The sequence below is a fragment of the Cydia strobilella genome, chromosome Z, assembly GCF_947568885.1.
Source record: "Cydia strobilella chromosome Z, ilCydStro3.1, whole genome shotgun sequence".
NCBI lineage: Eukaryota > Metazoa > Arthropoda > Insecta > Lepidoptera > Tortricidae > Cydia > Cydia strobilella.
The window spans coordinates 50,622,879-50,648,123 of NC_086068.1; the positions used below are offsets into that span (position 1 = coordinate 50,622,879).

Here is a 25,245-nt window from a genome sequence, read left to right on the forward strand (position 1 = left end):
ATTTGTTAGAAGCTTCCTATTTGTATTTGTTTGTAAAGAGAGGTAGAGTTATTTACTTTCGGGCATTTGACAAAAAGACATAATGAAAAAAAAAAATACTTTAATTCTTACCTTTGATAAAGTTTCTCTTTTAATTGACTATAACAATCTTACTATACAAAAAATAGATTATTACGCATTTTACCAATAGTTATTAGAGTCGGACCACGCTAAGTTTTCATGCCAAGTGCTACTACGTCAAGTACTTATGGAGTTTTTGCGATATGTATGCGTTGTTACTGCCAAGTTTTTGAAAAGCTATCGTTGTCAGAGTGTAAACTTTTATATTAAGATAACGTGGAGTAAGAGTATCGCCGGGACAAGACAACCACTTTTATGGAATGTCTTACCTTGTAGTTAAAATTTACATTAAATCAAATTTTAAAATTATTACAAAATATCTCCGTCTTGATATACTGGCTAAATTCTTACGGTGCACAAATAACAGTGACAGGTCTATATACAAGATGACTTATAGCGTACAATAAAAATAGAGTAACTACAATAGATAATGTGACCGACAAAGCCTATCGCGGTGCCCAATCGAACCAGTAGTCATCGCATAGCAAATGGCCCGTCAAACATAATATCAAACACGGCCATGAATGAAATGAGCAGATTAATTTCAATGTTGCTGTTACGTAAGCTAATAGTATTGTAACGTAAGAGAGCATAACCGTTTTGATTTTAAGATGCAAATGAGGCGGAACGGGCGGTGGGCGGCGTAGGCTCCGTTATACTTTTGTTTCGGGTAATCATCTGTGACGTACATTCACAAGTTTCAAGAACAATTTTGGCGAAGTTGAGTAAACAGAAAACCTGTACAATACAAGGTTGAGACGATGTCTTCAGAGTCCATCTTTGATTCTTGGAGAGCTTCTAACGTAAGTACTTACCAAATTCTGACTTGTGAGTGATGTGAAGTCACGCAATTTATCATATTATGCAAAGCTTTCTATAACCTGATAGATTAGGATAGCTAAATTTAACAGTTCCTCTGGCGACGTTGGTGCGTTCTACGAAAATGATCATATGATCGCCATTTAGAGCTTTCACTACCAACGGTCTTTGCAGTCTCTTGTCACCAGGTCACGAGGTAGTGTGGTTATTCAATTTTACCTGTGTTTAAAAGGTCGTCTTTCGGCTTTGGCACCCGAGTAAAATTAAACCAGCCCAGTGATCCAATTTTGATTGGCTGTCTTGGTTTACAACTTAATTTTTACCATAATGTTACGAATAAAAATTTAGTATAAGTTTTCAATTTGCATGGCTTTTTAAAGTCTAAATGTGTATGGCTCTATAAATAATAATGTAACACCATTGTATACCACATTTAATGGCAAATAAATATATTTCTATTTCTATTTCTATTCTAAACCATGCCGGCTATCAATGTTCGCCTGAAATCGGGGCTGAGACACGTTACATTGTGCTACAGAAAGCGTTTATATGTAGTGGCAAACAAGTTCTTACCCTCTAGAGAACAGAGTTACGTCTAGATAATCTGGTCCAGGTCGGGAGGAAGGCGCTAGTCGTACGTCAAGACGCCAGCCCTTGCAATCCCCGGCGCCGACTGAGTCCGAAGCCGCATCTATTATTTTTTATTATATAATAATCGTGGGGACGTCGTGCAGTGCGGTCGGCGACCCCTCGTCCCTCTCCCGCCTCGGCCGATTGGGAGTCGAAGCTGTGAGGAAAATCATCGAAATATAACCTACTCGTATTAACACACAGGTTGTTACTATCTTGAAATTAAATCGTGATAAAATCACTAGATGACATAAAGAAAGTTCTAACACAGGAGACATACATACATATGATATCAAATCAAAAGTCACAAAAATATATTTACAGTACATATGGGGCACTAGTGCGATAAATTAGCACATTACGCAACTATGTCAAAAATTTAAAACGTTGTACGATACATGTGCGAATAGGTAATTCACAACTCGTGTCGATTTAAAACACTCCCTTCGGTCGTGTTTTAATTTATCGCCACTTGTTACGAATTTCCTATTTTTCGCACTTGTATCATAATGTGAACGTAATTTGCACACTCAAACTGTCTATCTATGTAAAACTCGTTAAACACACACTATATTCGTTTAAGCACATAGTGGATCGACATTATCGCGTTAAATGCCCCAGTTGATGACAGCAATAAATAATGTATTTAACAAACAAACCAGCACATACTTAAGCTCGCAGTGTTGTAGTTACCAATATACGATATGCCGCTGATTAGAGAGCAATCATCATCAATGGGAGTTAAACTAAAGAGGATATAATAAGATAGAGCGGTACTGTCATAGTAAATTTTGTAACCACTATGAATTTACTGCGATCTATCGACACACTTTAAAACTAAAAATGAAGATTTATAAAAATACGTTAAAATGTATTTAAATATGGATAAATGATTTTTTTAATTGCATTAATTATTTTTATATGATTTTGACACATGTTCTTTCACTGATATGCGTTAAAATTATAAATAACAAACGAAACCGTCAACGCCCCCTATACGAGAGTAGGCCAAAGGTAGCGGCGCCATCTGATCGAGAATCAAATTTTCGTGATTTTCGAGGCACGTTTTTTCCTTAGACTGTATCCATCTATTATGGGGTTATATATATCTTTGGTTAAACGGAACCGCTGGCGGCATCAATTATCATCTAAATAAGTCACTTTGGTGTCACGTTATTGCTGTAACAGCACTTTCTATAGTTATTCTATTAAAAAGTAATCACCGATAGAAAGCGGCATTGTCTTAGCAATGAAATTGGGAGTTTCGGAATGTTGATGTGCCGATTTGGCCGTTTAACTGCGTGACGAAAATCCCGCTAAGAAATCTTGGTGCGTGAACGCATTGAACACACGAGAATACTCGTATCTATTTTAACGACGAGGGTTCCAGTCTCCTGATCTTGAGTTTTCGTCAAATTATGTTCATCAATGTTTTGTGAAGTGTGATGTGCTAAGGCCATGAACATATTCTAACGTTACATAAGAGTCCAGAGTCCCCGGCAAGCTCGGCCGAATTTCACCTTCCCATACAAACCGAGATTCGTTCTCATTTTAAAACCACTTGTTGGATTGTAATGAAACTTTGCACATACAACGACATGAGATATATGTAATTAGTCTGTAATTAGTTTATATGTATAGCTCCAGATTATAAAACAAAAAAAATAGTGCAAAAATCAACTTTTTTTAAACTATGGTATCTGAAGTTACATAAACTAATTACAGACAGATATACCTACCTTATCCTATTGTAAGTACAAAGTTTCAGAGCAAACTAGCTACTCGTTTTAAAATGAGAGCGTAACTACGTTTGTATAGAGAACCGAGCTTGCCGGGGACCCTTAAGTGTGCTGAGTAGGTCATTATTATCTTCACATTAAAACGGATCTAGACTAAAATTATTTAGGAAAAGCAGATCAAAGAATAATTTCACAGCTAAACGCGTTGATGTCTAAAGTATTATGTCTTTGCGAACGTGCGAACGCTAAACAGCTACGTATGTAGCGCATTTAAGCAACTGTATTAAAAAAAGTTTTTTCCCTCACTAGCTCGGAAAGCCGTCTTTTATCCTTTAAAACAAGCGTATATAGTTGGTCAAACCAAATTGGCAGTAAATAAGAACAAAAAAAAACTATACTCGTCCTTTTCTTTTGGGTGCTAGTACTAGTGTAAGACAAAGATAGTATGAGTCTCTCTGTCTATGTTTAAAATAAGACAGCCCTTTGACTAACTATATACAGGATGTCCTTAGCCATTGGTCAAAGCCGAAATATACATATGTATTAGGGTATTTAGAATCAGTATTATAACAATAACAACCGGTGTAGCGGTTACGAAGAAATTAACAAATTACGATTTTTTTTTACTTTGGAGCAGCCTGTATGTGTTAATAGCTCCTGAGGTAATAAATAGTATGAAACCTTCTTCGACCTTGTTGATTATCTTTTTTATTTATGACATTAATAAGATTCTGACCTATGACAAATGTCATCATTGCCGCACATTTTCGCATACAGCATGTTTCTTTTTATTGTCCATGATTGGAATTAATTTTTGGTTGAAAATATATTTTACAGTACATATGGTGCTACTTTTTCGCACTAGTGCGTCAAATAGCACTTTTCGTGCATATGTCGAAAGTTTAAAGGGCCATATGTACTGTAAAACGTTGTACGATACACGTGCGAATAGGTAATTCGCAACTCGTGTCGATTTAAAACACTCCCTGCGGTCGTGTTTTAATTCATCGCCACTCGTTTCGAATTTCCTCTTTTCCGCACTTGTATCGTAAATAACTATTTTTATCTTTTGTTCTAATTAAAAAAATATTAACGTTAGAGCATTCCTGAGAAGTAACTCTACGTGGGATCAGGGTTTGTCCAATGGCTAAGGTCACACTGTATAGTTATTTGTTACACACGGGTGCAAATGTATTTTACTTCTCGTGTGTTAAAACACTCGCGGGTAAAGTACAACTTTGCACCCTTGTATAACAAATAACTATTTCGCACCACACGCTAGATATTGCCTAGTTATATATAATGCAAACCTTACCTAAAGTAAGTCATTATTGATTGCTGTAGGTCTCTATGGAACAATTTTTCATACGAATTCAAATCTCAATGAGATTCAGTACCATAATATGACCCGGCGGGTTAATGAGATTTAGTATAACCTAGCGAAATTAGAACTTATTTGAAAATCGAACTGGTGGCCAGTTACGCAAAACAAAGAAAATAAAACAAAAGCCGCGACTGTTGCAAAATGCTGCAGGCAGGAGGTTGAAGTTGAAAGATTATAATATTTATAATTTATACGATTATTTTAAATAAGGTACTTTTAAGTTTTAATAAAACGTTATTTCTAGTAAGTAGCCTTGCTTTTTATTGTCTCGCAAAAGGTGAGAAAAGTAGGGCATTCTCTCGCTGCACTCAGGAGTCCTGAGTCAGGACTCCGTTTTTATTCCCTCGCTTCGCTCAGGAATTAACTCGTAACATACTCGCTACGCTCGGGAGTTAAATCTGGGATCCCTCATTTACTCAGGATTCAATATCGCGCCCGTGACATAAAACAGTGCTTTATCCCCTCGGTGTATAATCTACTATTTCGATGGCTCTGCGAGATTAGAAGAAACAGTAAAGTTTACGTTTGTTATTTTGCGAGACATTAACGGGCTAGCTCCATGTTTGAGCGTCTACACACAACACACGACCCACACCGGCACCGGCGCGATGGTATCGCGCGCCGCTACATCATTTCGAGAACTAGGATAGTCATCTCCCAAAAAGAGTAATTTGCCGCCTCTGACATCAACTGGTCTTTTAAAGTTTGTTTACGATATTGTTCAACTTTTACTTATATACTTGTCAGTTTACATTTATATTTCACGGAAAAAACTTTAAAAAACATTTATATTATGTCTTCATTATCAAGGGGTCGGTGGGTATTAAAAAAAAAAAAAAACCTACATATAGCTCCTGATGACACTACTCGGTATGGAGTGAAACATGTCGAGCGTTTACCGACTTAACATACGTGAGTGCCCCGTTATTAATATATTTTACAATGCATGTGCTCGAAAAGTGCGTTTCGTACGGAGCCATATCATGCGGAAAGTACAACTTTTCCGCACTAGTGCTTTTTGTTTTCAATTTTTTTTTACAGTACGTATGGTGCTACTTCCTCGCACTAGTGCGGAAAAGAGCACTTTTCCGCACTAGTGCTTTTTGTTTTCAATTTTTTAATAATTAAACTTATTTGCCATTATATGTTTTTTTATTTACTCGCACAATGCATAGTAAAACATTGTATGATACACGTGCGTAAAGATGATTTCCGCACTTGTTGCATAAATAGCTATAATATATATTTAGCGAATGGATTAATTATGATGGGGTGGGTATTAAAAATGTATGTACGTAAAATATTAATAGAATCTTAAACTAGTTGATAATTGTTGATGAAGTAGTTGATGATAATTGTTGATGAAGTAGTTGCGACTATACGTTCAAACAAAAAAACAATTTTCCAAATCGCTTCAGAAATGATGGAGTTCTAAGGTAACATACATACAAAAAAAACGGTCGAATTGATAACCTCCTTTTTGGAAGTTGGTGAAATATAATAATAGCTCTAGATAGAAAGAGAAGTACATAATGTACTTAGTACATAATGTATGTAGAGATAGATAAATACCGAGAGCGAGTATATACCGGTGTATACCCGATATTTACATACCTGCGGGTAAATACGTGGGTATTTTCGTTTTTCTTCTGAATTTGATGTGTTAAATGGTACGTGAGTATAAATAAAATTAATTAGTAGTTTTTTGTAATGTTAGGAACAAATGAATGTTAAAATTAATTACGAAAAGGTGGCTATAAGGCGAAGTTCGATTTCAAACGCTTTTAATATACATTAGAAAGATGAAAATAAAGACTACTGATGGATGATAATAAAAAAAATGTGTAGTAGGTATCACAACTTCGGAAGCTCAAGTCAAATTTAATGCAGTTAGTTTTATGACAAAAATGTATACTTATAACCTTTTTTGTAGGAAACTTTGTCTACTTTAGTTTGTACATACAACACTTTTCGATAAATATGACAGATTCCTAGAAATATGAAAAAGTTAATTTTACAAAACTTAATGTGCCTTAAGTACTCGAAACTCATTTTTTTGCTCCAGTAATCTGGTGGTGGTGGTTTGTAACAACAAACCTCACTATTGAATCAATAGTATTGACCGACAGTAAGCTACAGTACGTTTGAAAGAAAAACTAGCAATGTCACAGCGAAGCACAAAAAGTTAATTCTGTAGGTACCCACCTAATAAGAAATTGGTATGCCTGTTTAATATTGTACCGGTCACGACTCGCGGTGTCAGTGATCTTGCCGCTGCTGGTATATAAATAAAGTGATAGGCTTCAAGCTATAATCTTCACGTTTCTATTCACGATACTTTACAATTTAGTTTATTTTGTAGTTAATGCATTAAATTGAAATAGCTTATATAATGTTTCAATTGAGTACCTATATGTTTATGGGATACAAATTGAAATTTTGTTTTGCATTTTGACCATAAAAGAACGATATTTACATTTATGTGATTTACATTACTCTGGAAATTAATTTAATTGTAGATATACCTACATTGTAATTCAATAGATTACTTAATTTTGCTCTTCAACGTACTTACAAATAGTGAACTTCACACAATGTGTTAAGATGAATTGGCGGTCGGATTTAATTCAGATTATAAGAGTGATAAAAGGAAGCAGCAATCCATGCAAATGTGCTTCCCATAATTAAAGCGCATGTATATTTTGTCAGGTTAGTACTTCGCTTCGAGCGCGCATCGCCCAGAATATACAGTGTGTAAATCTAATACGGGCGAATCTCCTAACGGTGGTTAGTATAGGACATAAGAAATGTAATTAGATAACGTTTACTTGAAATTGTAATTAAAATTTTATCCATACAAAATAATTCAGCCCGCAATGTAATACACCACACAAGTTTCGAGGTACGAGAGTTTTAAAGTAACTGTCAACGCTTGTTGGCAGTTACTATTAAAAAGCTCGTATCTCTTAATATCACGTCATTTTATGTTTCTTAATGTTTGAAGGCACAAAGACGAATTAAATAGACGCATAAATATTACGTGGAATAAATACTGGAGCCACAAAGAAATCTTCAAATCCAACATCCCGATGGCCCTGAAAAAGAAAGTTGCAGATTCTTGTCTTTTGCCTTGCTTAACTTACGGATGCCAAACTTGGGTGCTCAATAATACAATAAGAAATAAAATACAGGTATGCCAAAGAAGTATAGAAAGAAGCATGTCGGGTTTAAAATTAAAAGACAAGGTCAGAAACTCTACCATACGAAAAAACACAAAGGTAATAGATGCTTTAGAACATGCACAAAAGTTTAAATGGAAATGGGCTGGTCATGTGGCCCGAATGGACAAGACTAAATGGACAAATATTCCTATACCTTCTGGAAAGGCCCTGAAGGCCAGCGAAGGTCAGGCAAACCGACAGAATGATGGGTTGACGAGATCAGACGGACAGGCGGAGACAGATGGAGAAAGGAGGCGCAAGATAGAGACAAATGGAGACAACTGGAGGAGGCCTTCACCCTAAGAGGGGTCCTTAAATAATCAAAAACTTTCACTGATAATAAATAAATATTTAATTTAATTTGTAATTGTATTGATATATTTAAATGATAATTGACTTTTTGTGAAAATAACTAATAATTGATGCATGAAAAACGATGTAATTCAATTTTCTTAACGAATTAAAAGGCTTTTTATTTTTTATTATTTATTATAATGTTTGCAGTACATTGCTGCTCGGTAAATTAAAAAAATAATAATTACGGGGTCATAATTAAGTGTAAATTAAAAAAACTTCTTAATTAATGATTAGACGAGTAAATTCTATATCTGGTTTAATTTATTGCCCGTATTAGATTTACACACTGTTTATAATAGTATATACTAGGCATCGCCCCCGGCGCGGCGCGGCGGCACGAAATTATTAGTGTAATTCCCAATTCAAGCGGTTTCCGATAATTTGGTCAAATCTCCGTTACCCATTCGATGCCGTTAGTCTTCAAATAGGTGTACAATTGATTGCCGTTTCAACTTAGCACCTAACCATCTAATGTAACATTCGAATATTGTTGTTGTCACCAAAATAATATACAAATGATAAAAATCATTGATAAAAACCAAGACAAACCTCCTTTATATGTAGACACAGTTACGTCGTCTGAAGGAAGGAAACACTGAGAAAATTGCTTAATAGTAAACTTAGTCTGTTTGTCGAGACTGTCGAGAGTGTTTGCTGATTCTAAAGGTTATTGGCCTAGTTTCATCTGATTTTCGTTAGTGGGCGTATGCTAACATTGAACTCAAAAAGTCGACGTTACGTAATGGCATTGAAAAGCGAAATTAAATACTGATTATGTGACATGACTGTATTGTAATTGTAATAGATCTGTACGGCTACCATCAGTATGGCACTGACATAAACGCTAGCGTGAACGTAACTTACTTTCTGTGCATCTCGCTCGTACTGACAAATTAGTGCGAGTGAGATATATAGAAAGTAAATTACGTAGACGTTGGTATATATGTCAGTTTTGACACTGTCAGTGACTCATGGTACGGGTACAGGTGCTTGAAAGGTTTGTTTTATTAGTCGAGTTACCCGCCCTAGGAATATCGCGTGGTTAGATAGCGCGACATAGGGGACGCAGAGCCTTCAAAAGAGCGGGCGGAATGTGCGCGCAAGCGCAAGGTCGTTGCGCCCTCAGCGAGCGGTCATGCGCACCCCCGCCCCGCGCGGTCCGCTCCCGGCGCCCGCGCCTCCAGTGCCCACCATCGCATTGTCTAGCGCGATCAGCTGCGGATAAAGGGGAAGCGACCAAAGCGAGAGGCGATAGGAACCATTTCAATGCGAACTCCTTTTATTTTTCCGTTTTGCCTCAACATTGGTCTGCAATGCGCGAGCGCCGCGGGCGATATTGTTCCTCGCTCTAACGCCATTTTCTAAGCACTGTACGAGAAAAGGATCATTTGAAACTTGTCGTGGTTTATTTACGTTGCCCACGCTGACTTAGTACTTACCTACCCGAGATGCTGGCGCTGAGATACTAGGCCCAGTCCCCAGCACGGTTGAGTACCTACATGTAGGTAGGTGTTTTTTCTTTTCCCATCAGCTTCGCTGTTATTTATGTAATATGTACAATATTAGAAATAAGGTTCAGCGGGGCAATTTCGACTGGTAACTTATAAAGTACAACTTTGACTACCGACAACTACTATCTACAGTACTTTTATTGACAATTGATTGCCTTCATACTGTAGACTCGCATCCAAAAGTGGCCATTTCTAACCACAGGAGCTCAGGTTTAACAGTGCAAGTTCACTATAAAGGGGCGGACTGATAGTCAGTACTATCAGTCCGCCGGACGATATCGGTCTGTTAGTTTGACAGTTCCGAACAACTAGACAGTGGGCCCCTTTATAGTGAACTTGCACTGTTAAACCTGAGCTCCTGTGGTTAGAAATGGCCTAAAATTTTGACGTTTAAAATAACACTTGCACTGCGTGTGCTATCTAAATCGTTGCAGACTTATTTTGGTCTAACTCTAGCTACATAAATAAACGGGTTCAATTTAGATAAATTGAACCTCACGCAGTGTAAGAGTTATTTTAAACCTCAAACTTCTATGAAATTATGACGTATAAATAACACTTTTCTTGGTCCAACTCTACGTTATTTTTTGCAAAAAAAGACACTAGATTTTAGCGGGGTAATTTTTAACTGGTCTTCATATTAAATAGTGATGCGACTCGTGTCTATTAAAAATCAGTCGATAATGTGTCCTACAGGTTTATACATCTTTATCTCTTTTTATATGCGATAAAAAAAACTTATATTACTCTAGCACAGTATACATAATTTAATGTAAAATTTGTCGCGTAAGAAAATAAAAATATATTCATTTACTGGGTCTATATTTTCAAATGAGGTGAGGAAATAAATGCTTTCGACTTTTGACTTTTTGAGGTATTTACATCAATAAAGACCTAATTAAAACAAACTACCGCCAAAACATAATTAAAACATAAACTACATTATTATTAAGAAACATACAAACATAAAATAGGCTATAAATTTGCGACTCACCTTGGAAAAACTTATAAAAACAAAAGACATATTAGACACCATTATTTTTATACAATATTTGAAGAGCTAACTCGCACGTGCACACAAGTAATTTTGTAGCCGCGTAGATCAGAGAGCATTGGATAGTTATGTAAAATTAATGAACAAGCTTTTCCGCTGTCTGGACATTTATGACACAGTAGTTAATAATGTAAAACATGGTAGATATTTCGATTAGTTGCCCCGCTGCACCTTACGCGATGCAAAATGTAGGGTTAGCTTTCCTACTTAACCGTTATCATAGTTTAATTAAACGATGGAAATTAAGCGGATGCTGCGGTTGGCACTCACTCGACGAACAGATAACGTGTTAAAACCACAATGTACTGTATAACAGCGCAATAAATTGAAACTCTTTGACTGACATGCTAAATTAAATTTACAATTTTGTTCAATTTCGGAGATGTGACAAATTTTTACATCGGCATTTCGTAGGCGCATATTTCCATAATTTTTAGCAGATAAAATTGTCGAGAGAACTACGACGATATTCCTAACTTTATTTAATAGCACAATCGGATTAGGACTAACCTCGAAATCTCTAGAACAGTCTTGAAATTTGGTACCACTACACCACACACTATTTGACATGTGCGGACCTCGAGGAACCGCCACTATCTTGGAATAAATATGTGTACAAGCTTGAAGAAATTTGCATCTTACTCGGAATCTAAGTTCTCTATGACAATATGATGTAAGGTAACATTAAAGCCAATTAAAACCTACTCAAAAAGTCTACGACACTTTTGCGGAAAGAATACATATTCTTAGAGAAAATACTTGCTGAATCCAGATTTAGCGCTACACTTTAAGCATAGACTTTTCTTTAGAAACCCATGTTTTGTGAGGTCCTAGCAGGGTCTCTATTGTTTGACATAATTATTGAAAGTCATAATGTAATGATTGTCATATTATCATTAGTCATAAATTGGTTTTTCTCAGAAACGCATAACTTTTCAGGATTGCCATAAAACAAACCTAACCTAACCTATCTATAGGATAACCTGAGGAAAATCCTGAAAAGTTAACGGTTTCAGAATTATGACTAATGATAATATGACAATCATTACATTATGACTTTCAATAATTATGTCAAACAAAGGGACCCAGTCCTGGCAAATTCTTCAAATAATAGAAATAAATATAAAAATTACCCTCTGTAATATTACGATTGTAATTGTAACCAACTACAAAATAATCGAAATATGAAGTATACGGACTGCGACGATATACATGAATTTAATATGATAATATGAACAATAGTTGTAGTACGAGTATGATACACCTTAAATAGGTGGGTATTTGAGTAAAATAGGTAAACCACATATTATGCTAAATATTGGCTGTTTATTACGTTTACGTCCTGTTTTTGTAACAAATAATAAGCCGACTAATCGGCCTTTTCCGACCCGGCCGACTATAGTATGAATCCTATTATCACAGATGATATTTTCGGGTTCGGACCCTAATCTGTTAAATAAAAGCCTTTGTTTCTTTTAAGAGCGGTCTACAGCACGTTCAAAGCCGTAAGGTTCAAATTTATGTGACAGCTCATTCAGGGAACGGGTTGGTCTCTTCTTTGGAGATAATATAACAGATTAGGGCCTGAGCCAAAAAAAACACCTGAGATAATTCATACTATAATCGCCAACTACAAATGTGACCGGATAGTCGATACATCCCTATTAGAAACTCAGAAATTCCTACCAGTAATATTATATTAAGGCGTAGAATTGATGTGATGACTCCATCGCCCACTGGTTTCCTCACAGAGCAGCTCGGGGCGAACTGTAATATTGGGGAGCATCAGCTCCACTTATATCGAAGAGCTTTCCAGAGTTTAGCCGTTAGTTCATTATTTTTTCACCCGGTAACTTAGTACTTTTTAAATTCTCTATAGTTCTTATTACCTGGCGTTATTAATTTTATTATTTAAATTATCGAATATAGTTAGACCCATATTAAGTTATGTGTTTGCTTTAGATTAGACAATTTAGACGTACCTAACTGTGCGTATATCAATCAATATACATTCTGGAAAATATCCCCCGAGGGGAGAAATGTGGCGGTTGTACGTAGGTAGTTTGTTCGTGAGAGCCGTTAATGGAATCCATCCAGCTCCTGGTAGCAATGATTGGTATCTGATCCATTTTATCTTTAAGCTAGTTATAATGGCGAAAGAAGATTAGTTACAACCATACGTTAATTCAATGTTTTATTACTTAGTTTATTTATGGCTGCACATTAAAAGTTTTATTGTTAGCGAGTCTCTTGTTTGCTGTGTTTGCCTCAGTGAATAGTACCTACTAGAAACGATGTCGGGGATATTGTTTAAATAAATTTATGGGTGTTGTTTTTAATACCAATTTTTCCATTTGTAATTCAAAAACCTGATAATCGCCGGTCGTTAAAAGTACCAAGATCAATGAAAATAAGTACATTATAAATAACTGTTAGTTAATCCTTTATGTTAAACAATCCAGACCAAGTCCTAAATATTAGCACTTCGAACCCCAGAAAACCATATAGAAGCAAAAATGCTGTGGTTGGTGTTGGCACGGGCACGCCCAACAATGGTTAGCACTTCACGTCACGGACATTTTGCTGTAACGATTTTATCTAGAACAGTAGAAAGCAGTGTCATGTGGAATTTCTCACCAATTACTAGTATATGCTCACTGTAAATTTAGTTTAAGCGGAAGGCTATTAACTTTTGTAATCTAAGTCTCCTTGTTGTGTTCCTTTTACGAGTATTAATGTATTGTTCATTATTGTTGCAGGAAATAAGAACCAGAGAGAGAACCAATTCTACACAGGTGATTATTTACCATTTAGTGTCTGGTTATTGTAGATTTAACTGAGGTATGTTGGGTCATGATTATTTTATACTGAGAGGGAAATAAATACTGGGAGGCAATATACATACATACATACAAAAACAATATATTGCTTCTGCTTAACTTACTGGATGCAACATGTTTAAACGTAGCGTGAATTTTTAATTCCGACTGGGGACTGGGTTTGTTCGTTAGTGATACTATTATAGGTATATTAGGTATATATGTACTATGATTCGACTCGATCAGCAGTAGGTACCAGGACGACAGGGAAACTAAAAGCAATGGCAGCACATGCTAAAAATGAGAAATTGAGAACTTTTGTGAGCCCAAATTTTAGGCATCAGTTCCTATGAAAGAAAATAACTATAGTGGCTCATGGTCAGGAGGCGCTGCAGTCATGCACATAGCACAAAAGTGTTAGAGAGCTACCTGACACGGTGGTACACATGGCAACAATAGTCCGTGGGATGCGACTGAACTCGGTCCGGTGCCGCTTTTTGTCTCGCGTTCGACTTACCGACGTGATTGCATTGCATGTCTTTCAATATATGACGGCATGAATGCACTGGTTTGCCATTTACGTTACTTTAATCTATTACATTTTTTTGCAAGGAAAAACTGGGATTATAAATAAATTTCCTCCATTTTGAGATATAAATAACTAGCGACCCGCCCCGGCTTCGCACGGGTAGTTCAACTGATTTACACAAAACCTTTACAAATTATACATATAAACCTTCCTCTTGAATCACTCTATTTAAAAAACCGCATCAAAATCCGTTGCGTAGTTTTAAAAATCTACATACACAGGGGCAGACATACAGACAGCGGAAAGCAACTTTGTTTTATACTATGTAGTGATTAGTGACGCAACGTGGATGCAACGAATACGAATATTCGTATTCGCCGCATTAAAAGGTATTCGTACTCAATCACACAAACACACACACAACAAAAACACAAAAATAACAAAAAATCAGTCTACTTATTGAAGGCTTCAATGATAGAGATATGACTAGGTACTTATAGAAAAAAACACAATAGGTAATTTAAATAAGCAGGTAGTAAGACCGGGGCTGAAATATGTTTTATTTACACTAAATAATTTTACACGGATCGAAAGTTGTAATAATAAGTACCTATAGAGTTGTATAACGAACAACATGTGAGTCACTGGTCGGCACGGCACGGCAACACGGCAACACGGCAACACGGCAACACGGCAACACGGCAACACGGCAACACGGCAACACGGCAACACGGCAACACGGCAGCACGGCAGCACGGCAGCACGGCACGGTGGTTGTCCTGCCGCGGGTGCGACGGTGCGAGCTATTCAGCTAATGTAACTAACTATCGATTCCGATGAAGTGTTTACTGACAATTGTCCGTCTAATGCAGTATAATGGCAAACGTCGATATTGACATTGAACTGCTTGTAAAATGCACTCAGAATAATGAGAGCGAAATACTCGTAAACTACTCATTCGAGCTATTATGGACATGTAATCGACGGTTTCATTATAAAGCTTTTAACAGTTATCGAGTTTATGTTGTCAGTCTTTTGATGTCGCTATGCAGGTTTTAGAACACTTTTAGAAGCTCTTTCGACTAGATTGTGTTAAGAGCCTTCCATAGATTTAAATTTTAGGATTAAGTCTTTTTTAGGGTTCCGTACCCAAAGGGTAAAAACGGGACCCTATTACTAAGACCACTGTCCGTCTGTCTGTCACCAGGCTGTATCTCATGAACGGTGAAATTTTCACAGATGATGTACTTCTGTTGGCTCTATACACCGACTCGCACTTATCCTTTTTTTATACTGGGGAGAGCCACGGTTATTACAAAACGAATTAATTTACGTAAGGCTTTTAAGTAAGTAAATCAGTCAAAGTCCAAATCAAACTCGCACCGAGGGTTATGGGTGCATACTTTGCTCCCCACTGGGTAATTGTGCTCCAATAGTTTTTATATGTACCTATATGAAATCTATATCACGAGCTTAAATATACGTATCTCAATAAAATAATTTTAAACGTTTAAATTAAATTTCGAATTCTGGAGTAAATTTTAGGCATATTTTACTATATGGAATAATCGAATCACAATAAAAAAATAATTATGTAGGTACTTAAATGCCTGTTACTTTAACCATTATTCCAGTAACTCTGATATGACAAGTTAGTAGAATTTTTATTAACCACACTTCAAGTTTTTTTCAAGATGTCTTCTGGGCCCATTTTTGGGTAATTTTCAGTTAAGCGACATTAATTTCAGATGTTGTTTTGATTTAGAATAATATTATTGTAGCTTGAAAGCTATTATAATTTCAAAATCATTCATTTCATTTCAAAATGATATGTCCATAGAACGCATCTCTATATAATAAGCCAGAAAAAAACCGGACAAGTGCGAGTCGGACTCGCCCACCGAGAGTTCTGTTCTTTTTAGTATTTGTTGTTGTAGCGGCAACAGAAATACATCATCTGTGAAAATTTCAACTGTCTAGCTATCACGGTTCATGAGATACAGCCTGGTGGCAGACAGACGGATGGACAGCGGAGTCTTAGTAATAGGGTCCCGTTTTTACCCTTTGGGTACGGAACTCTAAAAAAGAGTATGATTTTTATTTTAAGATAAAATAACTTTAAACGCTCCGTGTAGCATTGCAGCAGTAAGGGAACTACAGCAACGTCACGTAGGCATCCGTTCTATAAAAAAAGAATTTCAAAACTGCATAAATTACCTGTTCAATTGCATACAAATTCCGAAGGGAGTATAATTACTTTACCTAGGTACATATCTTTATACGTCTAATCTGTCCCAGTTGCTAGTATTTATTGTCAGGCTGAATGCAGTTCAATAATAACTATAATTGTGTTACCCGCAGGCTAACGCGTTAGCGTTTATAGACCGCGGGCCAGGAACAGATTTACATGACCAATCTCCTCCCGGGCGAAAACTCGTATAGTGGTTAACGGCTATGTATGATGAACCCTCGTGAACGTCAGCTGCCACTTCGTTGGCGGGTTGAGCTATGGTAGCAAATATATTCTATAAAAATAATTTAGTCATCGCCTCCCGCTTGAAACTTTGTCAGATGATAGTTTAGATGCTATTGTGAATAAACAAAATCGTCAGCCGAATGTATCGCTGTGGAAAGACCGTTAGCTGGTCACATGAACATGTAAAAAAAAATCTTTTCAGTCATCGGCGTCATTGCCTCTTGTTTGGGACTTTGTCAGATGATAGTTTAGATGCTATTGTTAATAAAACAAATCGTCAGCCTGTTGTATCGCGTTTCGGTGGCTGCCATTCCTCAACCCACGAACGGAGCGGCAGGTGACGTTCACGAGGGTTCATCATACATAGCCGTTAACCGCTGTACGAGTTTTCGTCCGGGAGGCGATGACTGACGAAATTTGCGCCTGGCTCGCGGTCTATTATTATCGACACATAAAGGCATCATTACGTACTAGTCTTGAAAAGGACTATAACGATTATACCGGAGTTGGTTTACAATATAACGTTATTATTATTGGGAGCCCATATTGTTCCACTGCTGGGCAAATTTTTCCCCTTGCTTTTTCCAGTCTTCCCGATCCTGTGCAGTCTCTGGCCATTCCTTTAAAAAGGAGTCTAATAGAAAACGTATTAGTAAAAAAATCTTTACCTAATGACGATAGAACTTATTTGCTTTTTAACCGACTTCAAAAAAGAAGGTTTCAATTCAATCGTATTTTTGGTAGTTTTGGTATGTATGCTTGTGTCCTCAAAACTCCGTCATTTCTGAACCGATTTGAAGTTTTTTTTGTTTAAAAGTATTTAGTTCTGATGATGGGATCCATTAGGAATTGAAAGAACTCTTCAGATCTTATAGGCATAGATATAGTGATTATTGTGTTTTTATCAACAAACCAAGCATTATGAAGACCATAACGGAACTCTTTAATGACGTATATTTTTTCCGTTTGGCGATTTGTCTTTTTCGTTAAGTTGCTTAATAGCCCATTGAAAGCGTTTCAAATAAACCTGGTTAGTACCTTGCATTACATAAGACTATATCAATAATAAAAAAACGGTCAAGTGCGAGTTCGTTTAACTCGCGCACCGAGGGTTCGGTACAAATTTAAAATTTTCTCATGTAACTATAATAATGACGAAAGACTTGACCAGAAGCACAATTGTAATCGCTAAGCATAATTGCTTACAGCGTCATCTATCGACAAATTGGCTAACTAATTTGCGCGACCTGTATGTATGTTGGTTTTTCAGGGATAATTCTTTATCATGTGAACCGATTTTAATTTTTTTTGAATTATTTGAAAGAAGGTTATTTATAGTGTAATCTCATAGAAAGTTCAATTATAATTAATACCCGCAAAGGGGTTTAAATTGCAAATTAAATTAGTTAGTTAAATTTTTGGAGACCCAACACTGTACCAAGTAGATAAAACTAAAATATATGATATACTTATATTTATTCATAAAACAAAGATAAACACTGGTTCGTCGGCTCAGCCTTGTCTGTCCATAATGTACTTAAATCATATCAATATTATAAGCCTCAGCATTAAGTATTGTAAACCTGACATGTAAAATTTTATTTTATCAATAAAGTATTGAAATTGAACATGTTTTTTGATAATTAATAAAAAGTTTTCTAGATACAAGTGTGAATATATTTATCCTGTAATATTTATGATAGTTATTATTATGTAAAAATTTCATAATTTCACTCATCATCTTCCTCGCGTTATCCCGGCATTTTGCCACGGCTCATGGGAGCCTGGGGTCCTCTTGACAACTAATCCTAAGAATTGACGTAGGCACTAGTTTTTACGAAAGCGATTGCCATCTGACCTTCCAACCCAGAGGGGGAAACTAGGCCTTGTTAGGATTAGTCCGGTTTCCTCACGATGTTTTCCTTCACCGAAAAGCGACTGGTATAAATATCAAATGATATTTCGTACATAAGTTCCGAAAAACTCATTGGTACGAGCCGGGGGTTTGAACCCGCGACCTCCGGATTGAAAGTCGCACGCTCTTACCGTTAGGCCACCAGCGCTTCTAATAAAATTTCATAATTTCACTACGAAAAAAAATAAAAAAATACTTTGTAATGTTCAATTTGAGCTCTTTCAAACGATATCCCACTTGACCTGACAACTATAGTTAGAAATTTTGCCCCCTCTTTAGATTGGGTATTTTCCATAATTAATAAAAATAATTAAAAAAAATACACTTCCAAGCTAGGTTAGCATTGTTCATAACTATGTATTCCAAATTTCAAATCGATAGCTTAAGTAGTTCTCGAGATATTTAGCAATGTGACAGACAGACGGACAGAGTCGTTTTTGGTACGGAACCCTAAAAATGCTCTTGTCAAATTCAAGTTTCTGACCTTTGATGTGTGTGATTACGGAACTTTAGGGGCGTGTGTCTGACTCGCACTTGGCCGGTTTTTAATTATAATCGTTTGTTCCTGTCCTAGCACAGCATTGCACGCAATAAGTGAAACTTTACTGACTAATCTTGTCTTGGTTCATTGGGGGGTGACTAGCAACAAGAGCTTCGCGGTTACGTAATTACTAATTAACTATAAGTCGAATAACTGTCACCAATAAATTAACGATTAGGTAAGCTACTCGCCCAACTTTAGAATTTTGTTTCCAATAGTTTTTATTTTTTTATATAATTCAGCATATAGGTAATTGAATTTAGATCGAACTACTCCGAACCCTCTAATTATTTATCAGTATTTAAATAAGAATAAATGTGCCTTAACTATGAACTATTAAATCTAGTCCTACACTTAATACCAGTATAAATATATAGTTAAAAAATAAATAGTAAAAAATGGTTTAGTACAACTAGAGAACCAATCAAATAGAATAAAATGGTTGAGTACAACTAGGGAACAAATCAAATAGTATAAAATGGTTAAGTACAACTAGGGAACAAATCAAATAGTATAAAATGGTTTTGTGCAAGTTCCTACGTCAGGATTTGTGAATCTGAGCCAAGTAAAAGAGAATGCATCGTACGAGCTAATCAAAAGTGGCTCAGGAAAGAAAGGATTGGCAATTACTCCACCGACAAGAGCAAAGCTCTTAAGTTATGATGATGACGTCAGGATTTAATTATTTCGATTTTAAAGCCAAACATTCATTTATTGGGGGTCATTTATCTTTAGGGTACACCCGCCGGTTTTCAAATACGTTTATTTGTACTTGAAAGTACTGTTTGAATGCAAAACAGGTATAGTAATCGGTTAAATACTAATCGGGGCCAACGGAATGTTAACTAAACCTGCTAAACTTGGTTAAGTAAACCGAGGAAACACGAGATTAACGCAATAAAAACAAGCTTAATGAGAGTCTAGATATCCGGCTCTACGAGTTGCGATTTAAAACGATTTCATTAGTAATCAAAGTATTAAACTCGGAGAGGCTATGCAAAACTGGTGGGCTTTTTTGCGTAGGCAGAGGTGTTATTCAATTGCTATTCCAGTCGAATGGCTAATCGAATTAATACGAATTTTCTCCGTTCGAAGAAGGGTCGTCGCCAATTTAAGAACCAATAAGAACAAAATATTTTGCTCACTATTGAGTAGGCATGTTGTCATCGCACAGGTGCATCTTGCACAGCGCATTTTGTAATGTGTCAAAATCACGAAATAATTTATGCTCGGCGATGGTCCTTCAGAAAATCGCCCACGGATACATCAAAATTCAGAGCCTGATTGTCTAAACTGTCTACAGGTTCTCACAAATACAGGTCTGGTGTGTACGGTTCTGAATAAATTCCGATCCAAATGTTGGTCAAGGAATCCGTTCGATCTGACAGTTTCCCGTGACCATAAACATCAGATCTGAATTATTCTGAATATAATCAGTGTCAATAGACAATCAAACTCTGAAATCTGGATTTAGTTCTGTCTACGGGCCCTCAATGTTATCTGTTGGTTCGATGGAGCGGTCGACTCCGCGGCGCAAACCAATAGGAATTCGCGGCTAGTCTCACAAAGGCTAGGTTTCCTCCGGCGCTTGTATCGATGTATCTGTGCCCGGTTCACGACTGTCCCGCACAAGTCCAAGGCGGCTGTTAACGAACTCGTGGTGCATTCATCACTGCTTGGATCAAGCTAAAAACAAATGGCGTTAAAGATAATAGTACATTGTGCAACGAGGGGTAAGAAAAATTTTGCAATATTTTTACCCCCGGAGTTTCACACAAAAACTAAACATTAGAGATATTTCAGACATTGATTGAAAATTGTGTAAAAATATTTTAAACGGATATTAAATTAATCAAATGAAATATTTTTAAACACAAACAAAACAATTAAATTATAGACGTTAGTATTTTAAAAGTAAAACTCATTTTATACTATAGAACCTACTACTACTACTAGGTACTTGGTTAGTATGAGTTAAAGACATATTTAAAAAAAGCTATAACTCCCGTGGGAGTAAAATGTACTTTAGCTCCCGCTGCACATGCGTGAAATAGTACGCTTACTCAGGAAGTGTGATGAAAAGTATAAAATATTTAACGTAGCCTTGCCTACATTGACAAATCGTCAGAAAACATTATTCAAAGAAGAGAAAATTGCCAGATCGGCACTCCCCAATGTGTCACATGCAATGTATTAAACATTATTGAAGATCGGACAATACAGTGATTAATCGGCACAATTTGTATTTAGTTAATAGCTACAAAGAGTGGGTATTTCGACATCATGAAGTTGACACGTCTAAAAAATAAGCTGACGTGACTTGTCAGTTAATATTTTATCCCTAAATCCGAAATCCGGCTATAAGTTATAATATATAGGCGAGTTTGCTATAAAATGTATAGCCGCATTAGAGCAATGCACTTGCGCCACGCCACAAGTGGTCGCCGAGACCGCTCTGCCGGCTGCATTCTGACCGGGGTTTCTAGATAACCACACCATCCCGAAGAAACGAATAAATGCATTTAATTATACAGTTCACGAGAAGAATGCAGGGGCACTGCCGTAAAGCGGCGTTGTGATAGCCAGTCAGGGCTCATTTATTAAATGACTGCAGATAAAAATTTGAAACACTAACGACAAATGTCTTAGGCTTGGTGCGTGTGTATGCAATATAATACTGTGGGGTACTTGGTATTTTAAATAGCATAAACACAGACTCACCTGGACGTCGCAGACGGTTTTACTATCAGGGGATCCTGCAACACTTCAGTCGAAATGTTTCGACAGTAGTAAGTGTAATTTTTTTTTATTTCCTTTAAAAAAGCGTTACGTTACGGTTGTCTTGTTTTGGAATATGCTATTGGATTTAATATTAACTGATTTAAAATAAAGAAACAAAATACGTAGTGTGTGTGCGTATATATATAAAAATATGGAACAAATGCATATAGTCCAAGGCCTGCGCAAACCGGTGGAGCGCAGCGCAGATCACCGATGAGGATTTACTCCGCGCAGCGCACACGGACGAGGTAAAAGCGGCGCCGGCGTCCGGTGCACCAGGGAGCAAACTCATACCAAACACTAATCAATATGTAAATAAATAGGCCCTAAGGCAAGTGTAAACGCTCGTAGGGGCCTTATCAGATAAAAATAAATCATCCAAATTAATTAATTAATTATCTCCAAAATGGAGTAAATTAGAATACCGGTTTCTTTGACAAAGTTACTTAGTTTAAGCTCAGGAATGCATCCTTGAAATTAAAGGACTTAAAAAAAACACCGTGTATAGAGGTAATTCTGTAAATATTGAGATCGCAACCTTGGGAGCCTAATCTATTTCTTAACAGGTAGATAGCTTTTACCTACGGCCAAAAAACTAAATTACAATTCTCATCTACTCTTTAAATCCTCAGTAATGTGAAAGTATGTGGTAGTACAACGCAAAATTTCTCACGCGTTCGAAAACATATGGCCCACTTGTGAAGATAATTGGGTCAGCCGAGTAACCTGCCGTTCGTATGCTCGAGCCGAGCATTGTTTTGCGCCACAGATCACTCTCCTACTTTAAATATACATATGGCATAAGACTCGCGGCCACGACATATTGGCGCTCCATATTAATTCAGTGTGAGAGCTGAGAGCTCAACCGTCAATTGACTTGCCTAGGTTTCCTATAAATATAAACAACAACATCTATGCGTTTGTAGTCTTAAATTACTAGTAAAGCGAGTGTTTGTAAATGCGTCATGCGGTGTCTGTGGGAGGTAGTGTACGTACTGCGGCGCGGTGCGCGCGCGCAGTACCGTTACCGCGGTCAAGTTCGGCTCATTGTGGCTATTGCCGTGGAGCCGTGATGCCTGTGACATACGGCCTCGGCTCGACGTTTAAAACGCACTCGCTGCAATGGTGTGATCGCAATTGTGTGTACCAAACATTAATTGCCCATACTAACATACTTATAGTTACGTAAAAAAATAGCAAAATGGTAATTGGTAAAACGACAAGTAGAAAAACATTTTTTTAGGGATTTTGGTGTACCTCCCCTACACGTGAGGTGGGTATGTTATTTTTTCTCGCTTCAACCCCATGGTGTGAGGTACCGTTGAATAGGTATTTCCAAAACGAATAGGGTCTTCAAGAACAATTTTATGAATCGCTCCGAATAGAAAGATTTTACGCGGAAGAAATCTAAGCCGTTACTCCCTGTGTGCCTTAGTGGAATACTACATAGTAACACCCTTTACGAGTAAATTAAAGATAGCTATAAATATTTTCCCCTGCATATTAGTATTTCTTGTAATGAATTCCATATAAAACTAGTGAACTATGCTTAAGCTCTAATTTGGTATTTAGTAAAAAACATGATACCTGATGTACACTTTTTCACCTTTAAACGTCTGGAGTAAGAAGGAAATGTTAATACACTTTCAAAAACTGGTTGAACGGAACCCAGTTGCCCCCATCGGCGTTGTCAAACTCATGTCAAAGGCACTCCGCGTTGAACTCGTCGTTTTCACTTGTGTGACAGCAAACTTTACAGGGTATTAATAATTCCACATGTCAGTTCATTATTTTGCAAGCTTTTATTTTTACAAGCTTTTTCCTATTCAAGCAGTTCTTTTAGGTTGTAAGTTTTAGTATTTTACGCTGTATTGTAAAAATTGGGTTTCTTGCCTGCCAAATAAATAATTTATTATTATTTATTTATTTATTATTATTATTTTCATCATCATTATCATTCGCTGCCCTCAACCAACGGCAGTTCTTTTATATTTGTAGAAAGTAGAAACATTCTAACGACTTTAATTAAAATCCTGTAATTATAAATTCCAGGTGATACATTTTGGCGACAAATAAAATAAAGGTGGTCAGAACATGGTTAAACGAACTCTAGCTCTGATGGAAAACATCGAGTTTGGCTTCTATGGTTAGTAGGTAGATTTAAGAGACGTGGAAAGGAAAGGTCAGGGGTACAGTCAGCAATTATAGTGTGTAAATGTCAATTACTACTAATATAATGACAGTAACTTGTAAAACCTTACTACGGATTCCTTAGTACTTAGAATATTAGCAAGTTGTCAAAATATTGTTAACAATATTTTTTTTTCACAATGAATTAAAATAATAGCAGCTAGCGTAAACTAATATGTGCACCAACACATGCACCAATAGATTGAGCTAGTATAATTTAGCTCAATCTATTGGTGCATGTGTGTTGTTAATGGCTACTTAAAGAAAAGAAATGCAAACACGCCTAAAAAGGAGGTAGAATTGAAACACGATAAATTAAATTTTAATAGGTGCTATTAACTAAATTAATGACAAGTCGTGGCATACCGGAACGTTGTTACGGCTTACTACCTCTTATGACCGCGATCGACAGTCACGGTCACTAATTACAGTGATGATTGGTCAGTTCATACTTTTAGGTCAGATTTTGCTTTCTATTTTATTTTACATATAGCTACATCATTTCCAACGACACGTCTTTGCCGACAAATAAGGCAGAATAATGGATGGGCATGCTTCGTTGCAATTGCAAAGTAATTTTATTTCTTGTTTAGCAGTTCCATTGTGTGGATCGCAATACGACTTGATAACCCTTTCTTTTCACATAGCATTAAGATGTAACCCCACTGTGTGTAAGTATAGGCAGACAGCTAACAGGAAATATGAACTGTAATTTCATTGTACGAAGCAGCGTGGTAAATAATTACACAGGTCGGATAGTAGCGCATCCATATTGAAATTACCTACTACTAATCCATTTGGAGGCGGCATGGGAACGCGAAGCTATTGTATATTTAATGAAAATCGGCTTCATGCATAATATAAGGTCACGTTGATTACTTGATTATTAGATATGATAATTGGCTTTGATTCATTAAAATAATCTGCATTGTACGATGTTCTCCCTATTTGTACTATAGTAGTTTTTGTTTAAATTCTATAATTGATTATCATAATTTCTAACAATGAATGACAAAGACGGCAGTGTGAAGTAAAGAAAACATTACAGTGGCATGTCATTATGATATTCATGTGGCATTACGTTGTTAACGTGACGCTCTAGTTCACTGTTATAACGTGAAATGCTTTTAGTTTTCGAGTTAGCAAACTGTGGTTATGA

General features: G+C 36.6%; 1 protein-coding gene across 1 annotated transcript in view; it reads left to right on the forward strand.

Annotated features, from left to right (window-relative positions):
• LOC134753946 (uncharacterized) overlaps positions 1-25,245 on the forward strand; it is a 96,809-nt gene that overhangs the window by 18,569 nt on the left and 52,995 nt on the right. The window contains exon 2 of the mRNA XM_063689973.1: positions 13,595-13,630. The gene's annotated coding sequence lies outside the window, so the exon portion shown is untranslated. The remainder of the gene's footprint in view (positions 1-13,594; positions 13,631-25,245) is intronic.